Source organism: Balaenoptera musculus, chromosome 3 (genome assembly GCF_009873245.2).
Source record: "Balaenoptera musculus isolate JJ_BM4_2016_0621 chromosome 3, mBalMus1.pri.v3, whole genome shotgun sequence".
Taxonomy (NCBI): Eukaryota; Metazoa; Chordata; class Mammalia; order Artiodactyla; family Balaenopteridae; genus Balaenoptera; species Balaenoptera musculus.
In genome coordinates, this window is record NC_045787.1 from 164,626,174 (window position 1) to 164,638,485 (window position 12,312).

Below are 12,312 nucleotides of genomic sequence, written 5' to 3' on the forward strand. Positions count from 1 at the left end.
TTTCCTTGTTTTATTGGACATCTATTTCCCATCATGGCAGTTTGAAGATACACCAAAGATCCTAAAACATCTAGTAATGAATACAACAGAATAAACCTTGTTTTGTAATGTGGTTTATTTTTGGGGAAGGGATGTCTCTGGAGGTGCCAGCAGGAATGATAGTTACACATTTCTGAAATGTATTCAGAACTTAGTCCACTTTTTGAGAAGAATATTGATAGAACTGAGTCTGCAGTGAAGGATGGCATGGTAGAAGTGGTCAGTATTTCTCTTACATTCCCTGGGATCCCTTCACATCCCCACTGCACACCAGCCTGACTGCCACTGTCACCACCACGTGGAACCTACTTTTCCCAATGCATGATGGTAGACGTGACATAGAATTATGCCCTACCAGGGACAGTTCTTGATGGACAGGTGTGGGGTGTACCATCTTCTTCACCCCTCAGCTGGAATAATTCTGAAGTTTGGATTTTGTGCCATTTTCCAGAATTTCCCTACAGGATGGAAACTCTGCTCACTCCTGCGGGAGCTGACTTAAGGTAAACTTTACTGGATGTGTTTTCTTCCCTGTATCACTTCTCCTCTCTCCAACCCACATACCATGGTCCTTGCTCCTTCCAATAAAGTACTTGCACGTGAATCCTTGGATCTGCTTCTGGGGAACCAAAGCTGAGACAGGTGATAAAGACTGTGAAGAGTATCCAAACAATACCATGAATGGAACTAAGGACTTTGGGGGCAAAAACAACAAAAACAAAATAAAACAAGTATCGGGTATGTACTAAGATCTTCAAAAGTACTGGAAAATCATAATTTTTTAGTGAGGAAAAACATATTCAGTGTGGCTTTAATTCAATTTGACTCTACTAAGTTTAATCCATAGTGTATTTATTGCCTACTTCATACAAACTCAACTGGGGACCAAAGAGGTAAACATGACTGAAATACAGAGTGGTAACCATAATAATATTGGTGTGTAATAAGGCATGCTGAAAACAAAGGCAAAACTTTTCAAATCACCTTGATTAAGTCCAGAAAAAAATTTTTTTAAATTTATTTAACAGATTTATTGCAGGATCATTTATATACCATTCATTCAGCCATTGAAAGCGTAAGTTCAATAGTTTTGGTAAATTTATAGAGTTATGCAACCATCACCACAATCCACAGACCATTTCTATCACCCTAGAAAGTTCCCTCATGCCCATTTGCAGGTATTATCAACTGCCACCTCAGTCCTAGGTAACCACTTATCTGTTTCTTTCTCTCTATAAACTGGCCTTTTCTAGCTATTTTATATAAATGGAATCATACAATAGATGATCTATTGTATCTGGCTTCTTTCACTTAGCATAATGATTTGTCAGGGTTATTCATGTGGAAAACATACATCAGTATTTTGTTCCTTATAATTGCAGAATAGTATTCAAATGTATGGATGTACCACATTTTGTTTATCCATTTACCAATTGACAGCTATGTGGGTATTTCCAGTTTGGGGTTAATATGAATAATGTTATTATGAACGTTTGCATATGAGTCTCTGTGCCAAAATGTGCTTTTATTTCTTTGGGGTAGGTATTGCAGAGTAATTAGTGGGTCGGTCATACGGTAAATTTGTATTTAATTTCTAAGAAAACGCCAAACTTGTTTTCCAAGTGGCTGCACCATTTTACATTCCCCCCAGCAATGAATGAAGGTTTCAGTTTTTTCACATTTTTGCCAACACTTAGGATTCAGAAAAACTTCTAATGGAGAATATACTTGACCAAGAGTAACAAATAATCAGTAGAAATTTAACTGGATAATGGGTTTGGGTAGAAAACAGGATAGGAGATTGGGAACTTGAGAAAGAAGAAACCACACACACACACACATGCATGTGGAAATTCAAGTAAAGCATTTCAGTAAGATATTTGGAACTTATGTCTGATTTATTAGAAATAAGCATAGATATGAAGATGGAAGACAGACTATTGAGAGTCTAGTTTGACATATTAAGGATTCTAAAAGCAATTGAGCACAAGGGCCATGCTGTAATCATGGGCATAATATGAGGATTTTAGTATTGCTATAAGCGGGGGAAATTGGAGGCACAGTGAAGAGTTAGGAGGCTGTTGAAGTAGTTCAGGGAAAGATGATGGGGACCTGACCAAGCCAGTGGCAGTAAGACAGGTAGATTTTGGAAGAGAGGTGTATTAGTTTCTTGATGCTGCTGTAGCAAATTGCTGTTAAGTCCAGTGGCTTAAAATGGCAGAAGTTTATTATCTTACACTTCTGGAGGTCAGAATTCTACGAAGTATCAGCAACGGGCTTACTGCTGGATGTACTAGAGGGGAATCTCTTTCTTTGCCTTTTCCAAATTCTAGAGGCCCCCTGCAGTGCTTGGCTGGTGGTCCTTCCTCCATCTTAAAAGTAAAAATATAGCTTGAAATCTCTCTCTTACCCCACTGCCTTCCTCTTATAACTACACTTGTGATTACATTCAGCCCACCCAAATAATACAGGATAAATTTCCCATCTCAAAATCCTGAAGTTAATTACACCTGCAGAGTCCCTTCTGCCACCGAGGCCAACATGAATGAATGAACCATGTCCTCTGGGCTGCATCTGGACCCCACCCCCCACTAGCTGACCCCTGGCCCATCCACAGCCATGCGGGAGGAATCCTACCATAACACTCTGCTTTACTGGTGGAGGGCTACAATGGGAGTTTGGATTTCCAGAAATTCGTGTCATCTGAGACCATCTAGGCATTTCCTCTCCCCAGTGCCTAGTCACTCTAGCAAAGACTGCAAGTCCTTTTGAGGACGGTTTGAGAGAAGATTTAGTATGGATTGTGGTGATGGTGCAAGGTCTTCCCTTTGATGAAAAGGTTCTTTCTTATTGACGTATGCCTGGAAATTGGTTAGTGGGCTGTGATTGTCTACTGTGATGACACAAATCAGTCTTTGGATTTCCAGACTTGAGACATTGTTTCAATTATGAAGCGGGTCTGGAGCGCCATGTGACGACTACTCAGGACACGAGGGTCCGAGGTTAAATCTGCAACCAGGGCTCCGGGAGCTCCTGGCCTCACACCCGTATGTAGACAATTATTGGAAATATTTTGGATATTAGAAGCTACCTTTTCAACTGTAATTTTTTGAGAGCTAAACACGTATCAGTTACATCTGAAGAATATATAGTAACCAGAGAATTTTGAATACTCCATAAGGATTTAAATATCACCATTACCACTTACTATGTTGAAATGTTATGGATATGTTGGGTTAAATAAAATTTATTAAGAAAATGATCTCAGTTATTTCTTTTTGGTTTATTGTGGCTATTGAAAAAATTTTAAGTCTATATGTGGCTTACACAGTATAAACTGCAGCTGGGAATTATGAAGAAAAGAAAAATGAAATATTCAGTCAACATAGTTGACGTTCCCTTGAAGGAGCCTGGAGAAGCCTGGAGACCTGTATCTCCTTTTAAGTCCTTCTCTCTGGTTTTCTCCTTTAATCTCTCAGTAAATAATTATGTCCCTGTGCTGGAAACTGAGAAGACATGAGCACCGTATACAAAAAATGTACGAGGTCTAATTGCAAGGTAAGATACTAACAATAGAAAAAACTGGGTGTGGGGTACACTGGAATTTTCTGTACCATCTACACGGTTTTTTTTTGTTTGTTTTGTTTTTGAAAATCTGAACTGTTTCGAAATCTAGAAGTTTATTTAAATATAAAAAGTGATACTGGGGACTTCCCTGGTGGTACAGTGGTTAAGAATCTGCCCTCCAATGCAGGGATGCGGGTTGGATCCCTGGCTGGGGAACGAAGATTCCACATGCTGCGGGGCAACTAAGCCTGCATGCTCTAGAGCCCGTGTGCCACACGTAGGGAGACGCCCATGCGTCACAAGGAAAGATTCCACATGCCGCAACGAACATCCCATGTGCTGTAACTAAGACACAATGCAGCCAAATAAATAAATTTAACAATATATTTATATTAAAAAATGTGATACTGTATGATTCCATTAATGTCAAATACAAAGACATAAAAGTCATCCTGTGCTATCAGAAGTCAGGAAAGTGCTTACCCTGGGAGGCGTGTGTCTGCAAGGGTACACCAGAGGATATTGGGGTGGTGGTAACGTCCTGTGTCTTGATCTGTGTGTTGGTTACATGGGTGTGTTCCACTGTGAAAATGTATCAAGCTAAACACTCATGTGTACTTCCTGTATGTAATATTTTATTTCAATAAAAAGTTAAATGTTAAAAAAACATGTACACGGTCTAGACGATCTGATATGATGGTAGGAGGTAGATAATAAAGTAATGATTAATATACCAGTTCAAAAGTGATATGGGAAAAATGAAGCAGGCAAGAAAATAGGGAAGGTCCTACATATACACCCACAGTGGCATAAATATTCTGGGGCAGATAATGGCAGAAAAGGAAAATAAATATTGACTATTATACCTTGAACCAAAAAAGATTAGAAAAACAACGTCATGATTCCCCCCCCACCCAACACCCTCTAAATAAATTTTGCCCAAAACTCTCTAAATAAATTTTAAGTACTGGGTAACTTCAAGAAAGTCTTGGTTGGGAAAATTCAATTGAAACAGGTCTGTGCTCTCCCCATCACCTTTGCAAAGGGGAAATGCCAAGTCAGACTTTCTCCAACATCTATGTATTGTATGAGTCTCCCTGGATGTGTGTCTTCTCAGAGAACCACCACTGGGAATTATTTATCAGTTCTTCTGTTTTACTTTTATTCATTTATTCTTCAGATTTCCTTCATGTTCAACCATTTGATATCTTTTAACCTTCTGTGGTTTTAAAGGTCAACTCTATTTGGTTAAAATCAATCACAGTCTTTGTTTTTTTAATTTTTTGATAAGAAGCGACTTATTACAATAGGACACTTGTGAGGCTTACAAGTGGGCAGGCAAGAGGGTGCCGTGCCCAATCACAGTCTAAAACTGAAGAGCAGCCTAAATGGTAATCTTCACAACAGTATTCGAATGACAAAGGTGGAAAGTTCCACAGTTCTTATGCATGAACAAAATCCACCATCATGATAACCCCACAGATGAGAAGCCTGAAGCCTGAAACCATATACATCAAGTCTATATTGTCCGGCATTAGGATCTGCTTTCTTTTGTTTACCAATGTTATTTTGTTAACCGTGAAGTCATATATGGTCACAGGTGAAAACCAGCTATCTATTTCATAGTAGAGATTCTACTTAATACCACATTCCTCAAACTGGGAAACCCTGTACTGAACAGGGCCAGAAATCTGTTTATTTTCCTGGTGACTGCATAGGATATTTACTTTTTGTTGTTAAGATACAATTAGTGGGGCTTCCCTGGTGGTGCAGTGGTTGAGAATCCATCTGCCAAGGCAGGGGACACGGGTTCGATCCCTGGTCCAGGAAGATCCCACATGCTGTAGAGAAACTAAGCCTGTGCACCATAACTACTGAGCCTGCGTGCCACAACTACTGAAGCCCGCGCGCCTAGAGCCCGTGCTCCGCAACAAGAGAAGCCACTGCAATGAGAAGCCTGTGCACCGCAATGAAGAGTAGCCCCTGCTCGCCACAACTAGAGAAAGCCCGTGCACAGCAATGAAGACCCAATGCAGCCAAAAATAAATAAATAAATTTTAAAAAAGATACAATTAGTGTACAATGAAAAGCACATGTAAGCATTCAGGGAATGACTTTGGAAAACTGCACATACTTGAGTAATCACCAGCTGAAACAAGATACAGAACATAATTATCTTTCCTCCAAAGCCCTCCTGCCTGTTCTAGTCCATCCCCTCACCTTCATCCCCAGACAAGCACTTTCTGATTTGTAAGTTATTAGAGAGACAGTATTCAGTACACATATATTAAGCCTTCGCTCACTGTTTTCACATATATGGCCTAACTCATTTTTGTCTATTGTTTGGAGAAACATTATGGGGAGAAAGGTGATTAAGTCCCCCCGTGGAACTGTGTACTCTCTCTTTTTTTAAAAATTTATTTTTAATTAATTATTTATTTTGGCTGCGTTGGGTCTTTGTTGTTGTGCATGGGCTTTATCTAGTTGCGGCGAGCGGGGGCTACTCTTCGTTGTGGTGCGTGGGCTTCTCATTGCGGTGGCTTCTCTTGTTGTGGAGCACAGGCTCTAGGCACGTGGGCTCAGTAATTGTGGCTCGCGGGCTCTAGAGCACAGGCTCAGTAGTTGTGGCACATGGGCTTAGGTGCTCCGTGGCATGTGGGATCTTTCCGGACCAGGGCTTGAACCTGTGTCCCCTGCACTGGCAGGCGGATTCTTAACCACTGCGTCAACAGGGGAGTCCCTGTGTATTATCTCTTCATCCTTTTATTTCTGTCAAACATTCCTTTATATATTTTACAGAAATATTTTAAGTGGAGACACATCTCAACTTTTCCTGTTTTGAAGAACTGGAATCTTTTATCGATTATCTGTAGAAATGCTTTAAATTCTACATTGTCTGACATTAGGATCTGCCTTCTTTTGGAGAGTTTTTGCACATTGTGGGCATTTTATGTCTTTTGGTTACCAATGGCATAGTACCTTGCAGACAGCCTTGTTCACTGAAGGAATCCAGTGACTTGTGACTAACACAAAACTGCAATTCTTCTTACGATTGTTAAACGATACCTAGATATAGCAAAATCACTGGCTCTTACGTTGCTTGATGTAATACACAATCCCCCATGGGATATAATAAATATCCCTGTAGAGGCAAATGCAGGAAACAAAAACATAAATTTAAAGTGCTCTAGTGCTATAGACACTCTTACTACATCTTTACACCCAACTGACAAAATTTCTCTGTCAAAAGCTCCCATTTTGTAGTTTTCCCCAACATCCCTATGAATAACACACCTGTCAAGATAAGGTAAGATTTAAAAGTGAACGAGGATACATAGACACTTAGCACAGTATCCAGCAATTTCCCCTTTGAGTTTCACCCAGAAGAACTGAAAGAACTTGGTAGTTCTATCCACATTCATGTTCACAGCAGCATTATTCACAGTAGCCAAAAGATGGAAGTCCCCTTAGTGTCCATTAATGGATGACTGGATAAACAAAATGTGGTATATATATCCAATGGGGTATTATTTAGCCTTAAAAAGAAATATTCTGTCACATGCAACACCATGCATGAAACTTGAAGGTATTCTACTATATGAAATAAGCCAGACACGAAAAGCCAAATACAGCTGTCCATCGGTATCTGCAGGGGACTGTTTACAGGACCTGCCAGGGACAACAAAATCTGGGGATGTTCAAGTCCAAGAGTCAGCCATCTGGATCCGAGGTTCTGCAACCATGGATTCAGCCAACCACGGATCATGTAGCACCGTACTATTTACTGAGGAAAATTCCAAGTATAAGTGGACCGGCGCATTTCAAACCCATGTTGTTCAAGGGCCAACTATACAGTTCCACATACACAAGGTAAGGTAACTAGAGGAATCTATTTCATAGAGACCGAGATGGAAAGTACGGTGGTCGTTACCAGGACTAGAGCAAGGGGCAACAGGAAGTTGTTATTTAATAAGTACCAAGCATCAATTTGGGATGATGAAAAACATCTGGAGATGGATGGTGGCAATAGTTGCATAACAATAAGAGTGTATTTGGGAATTCCCTGGTGGTTCAGTAGTTAGGACTCTGCTCTCTCACTGCCCAAGGCCCGGGTTCAATCCCTGCTTGGGGAACTAAGATCCTGTATGCCACATGGCGGCCAAAAAATAAAAAAATAAAAAAAAGAGTATACTTAATGCCACTGAACTGTATGCTTAAAATGGTTAAGACAGTAAATTTTACTTGATGTGTCTTTACAGTAGTAGAAAACTGTGAGTAGAGGATTAGTAGTAGTATTTAATGGAGCCTCCAAAGGTAATAGATCTGGGGAAAAAAAAATTTTAAACCAGTTTGGTTGGCAGTGCCTCTCTTAGAGACCCAGCTGTATAAAAACCTGCCCATAAAAGGACAGTAAAGTGCTACAGGTTCCTTTAGTAATATTAAATGTATATATATCAGCTGTTTATTTAAAATGGACATTTTAAATCAATTTGCAAATCAAAAGTCAGATATTTTAAAAAGGCTAGTATTTTTTTAAACTACTAAACTCAGACCCCAAATGGAGAAATGTAGAGTGTAAAGAAAGTGAATATAAAAAACCAAACTGTTTAGCTGGCATTTCAAAGACTAAACCACTGAACAAAACACGTAACACAAAACAGTATTTTTAAATGCCCACATGCAATGTCACTCCTGTAGGCGGCCGGCACAGGGAGGTCAGTAGCCTCACAAGCACAGCTGCCTCAGCCATTCAGAAACAGGAACGCCCTGTTCCCAGGCAGGCACCAGAGGGTAGGCCAAATGCAGTGGGTCATGCAGGGAGAGCATCGGACACACATCACTGAGAGCCGATGGTTGGGGAGGGAAGGTGGGCTTTGACACAAATCAGCCACCAAGAAGTGCTTCAAGGAAGAAGCCCACACAATAGAGTGTTCTGTATTCCCAGCTGAGGGGAGCTCAGTAGTTCCTGGAGCTGCCCTTGTAGATATTTGGGCTCCAATCTGCCTGGCTGCTGAGGCACCACGTGGCCTTCCAGGCCAGTGCAGGGGCCTGGTGCCCCCAGAGTCACCATGGGCTGAACGGTGTACCTGTCTACACATGTTCCGTGACCAAGAACTCTGGGCTTTGCTCTAGAGACAAGACGTGATAGATTCAGGCGGAAGGATATCCCCAACCTGTCCCTTAACTTGTCCATTAACACTGAGATAAGAATGATGAAATTGATTCCACTGACGAAAGTGATTCGTGGTGGCGAAAGGCACTGTGTTCCAACGGGTCACAAGTGAACTGGTTCAGAAGCTCAGGGTGCAGATCTCTCCTCCCCTCATGGAGCACAAACACAAGCTGACCCTGCTCCGCCCTTCACTCTGATGAATAATCTTCCCCACTCCTCGCCTCAAAGCTTCTGTACTAAAGAGATGCCTTTCTGCTGTTATGTGGAAAGACATACTGCTCAGGGGCAATAACGTCTTATATAATGTCCCCATCACCAGGGACCCACAAGCCACCCTTTATGTGACAAGTGACAGGGCAGTCAGAGGGAGAGAAGGAGACAGGAAGACAGCTGCCTGTGAGAGCGGCAGGTCTGGGTAAAGAGTGAAGAAAGGGCCAGAGCTGCACTGACTGCAGGGTCCCAGAAAGGCCAGGGGACAAAGCCAATGGGAAACCCAATGGACGGCACCACTGGGGGCTGAGGCAGACAGCCAGCTCCAAAGTCGTCTGGGATAGAAAAGGCCAACATGAAGTACCCAGGAAAGCTGGGGAACAGTCACAGCCATTCCCATCATCATTACTGTTTGGCCACAGCAGGGCAATCATGCAGTCAGTCTCCACAGCTGTGTCCCCTTATGGTGGTGGTCAATTTACCTCATGATAGTGCACTAATTTCACTGTTTCTGATGATACTTAGCACTTCCCCACTGGGGTTATCCATTCCCTGTCAAACATAACCTCTCATGAGACAGGGGCGGCTCTGCCACTTCCCTGGGGGGACTTGGTTCTTTTTGTCACCTGGGCCTGTTTTGTGGCTCTTCTGACTACAGACTGACTTCTGGGTCTCTGGGTCAGTGTGTTGCTGAGGAGTTGACAATGGGCATTGTGGTATTCACAAGTCCCAGTACACTTTGTACAAGGGAAAAGGTATTAGGACTTCAATGAATTAAAAAAAAAAAAAAAGACTTCAATGAAAGACGTTAATTTAAAAGGTTTCAGGGTAGCAACTAAAGGAAAAGTAGTGGAGCATATAAATTTCAATCATCGACAGTTAAATCATCTGCATGAAAATACACTAACAATGTAGAGAAAGATGGAAAATTAGATAAATATGGAGAAACTAAGATGATACACACAAACCCAAATTTATTAGTAATTTATTATATTATACAGTAAATGCTCCAAGTAAAAGAAAAGGATTTTAAGATTGGATAGCAAAAACGTAGGTATTTTTAAAGTCCACATAACGTCTGTGTATAAAGTGACATTAAAATATTAAGCATAGGACTTCCCTGGTGGTACAGTGGTTAAGAATCCGCCTGCCAATGCAGGGGACATGGGTTTGATCCCTGGTCCGGGAAGATCCCACATGCCCTGGAGCAACTAAGCCCGTGCGCCACAACTACTGAGCCTGTGCCCTAGAGCCCTCGAGCCACAACTACTGATCCCATGTGCCACAACTACTGAAGCCTGTGCAGTCTAGGGCCTGCATGCTGCAACTACTGAAGCCCGTGGGCCTAGGCCCACGCTCTGCAACAAGAGAAGCCACTGCAATGAAAAGCCCGCGCACAGCAACGAAGAGTAGCCCCCGCTTGCTGCAACTAGAGGAAGACTGAGCACAGCAACGAAGACCCAATGCAGCCAAAAAATAAATTAAAAATTAAAAAAAAAATTAAGCGTAGTATAAGATTGAGAAATTAAGGAAAAGCAAACCGATATAACTACTGATACACTTACTGTTGAGCCTCATTAAGAAGTAGGACAGCAGGTATCCTTGTTCCCTCTTCTTGCCCGAAACATGGGCAAATGTCTGGGGAAGAGCTTTCATTACTGGATTCCAGATGCTTTTCTGTCTTTCCACCCAGCCTGGCCACTACTGTTCTGCCTCTTCCAGGAAGTCACGTCTCCATCACCAAAACTGTTGGACCAGTGACTTGATTATTCCCTTCCTCCAAGGAAAGTTAGCCTGTTTGTATTGGTTCCCTTTGTCCCTTTGTCCCTGAGTCCCTCAGGGGTGACACAGAGGGCCCCTGTCGAGTCTGTACTTCATTGGGTTGTCTTACAGGAGAGGAATGCTGAGGTTGTGGAATTTATTTCAGTTTCTTTGCAGTAGTAACCAAGCCTGCTTGTTGTCTCAATGGGAGAGATGATCTCATCTTTCCACTTCCCTCACTGCATTTCTCAATTCTGAGAAAAAAAGGGATCACAGCCTTGTATTCACATGTACAACATGATCAGCAGAAGCAAGAGCGATGCACAGAGGAGGATCTTCAGCAAGCTCCTGGTTCACACATCAACTTGGCTTTTGGAGAATTTTCACATGAAAATGACACCTTGTCAACCACTAAAGAACAAGAGTTGGGACGAAATCTGCTTCATGGATCTCAGTGAGCACTTGTTGATGACACTATCACTAGGAATCCAAGCAGCAGAATAAGGCCAACCTGCATTTAAACCTCTAACATGACCCATGAGGTCTCAGACTCAGGCAACTGCAACAAATTCTGCTGGAAATATAGGTCTTATTTCAGAAAATCAGAATGTCATCCAGGGCTAGTATGTAATCCATTACACTGCATTCAAGGGAGTTAAGACTAACCTGCTGATAATTCAGTGTCACTGCCAATAATTAAAGAGGTCAACAGATAGGCCAAATAGCAATATGCATACACAAAAAAGAACCAAACATGACACATTACTCCACATATAAATATGTATAAATGAAGGTTCAGAGGTTAATTCCAGTCCAGGCTTTGTTTTAAGCTTGATTTGGATTATCATTACAATGGTTTGATTAGCCTCAAGAAAGTGTCATCAAGAAGTTGCACCCTGGTGACTTCCCTGGTGGTGCAGTGGTTAAGGCTCCACACCCACAATGCAGGGAGCCCAGGTTCAATCCCTGGTCAGGGAACTAGATCCCAGATGCATGCCACAACTAAGAGTTTGCATGCCACAACTAAGGAGCCCACCTGCCGCAACTGAGACCCAGCAGGACCAAATAAATAAATAAATAAATAAATAAATACTTTAAAAAAAAAAAAAAAAAGCTGTACCCTGATTGGCTATACATGATGTAACCCAAGGCTGCTCGAGCATGAGAACTGTGTAATCTTTCATCAGAGGGTGAAATGAGGTTTTTATTATTAGATAAAGTCCTAGGAAGGCAGAAGCTGGGTTCTGGCTAACTGACACCTGGCATGATGTGGGGTGCAGGAAGCTTAAGACTGGGGAGGGTGCAGAGGTTAGGCATACCTGCTGGTAAATGCATCAGACCTGGTAATGCAGTAGCTGGGTTCATTGGTGGCACATAAATGAGGGACTGGCTAGTTCTGGTGGCAATAATGGTGCGGTTGGTACACCTGTACTGAGGACATTACTGACAGCTAGTAGAATTGAGCCAATAAAAAATCCTGACAGATCCTGTTCAATTTCTGTAATTCCCAGTGGTGACAAAGATGGGGGAGTAACTGAGGAGAGATGAACCTCCGTAAAGCC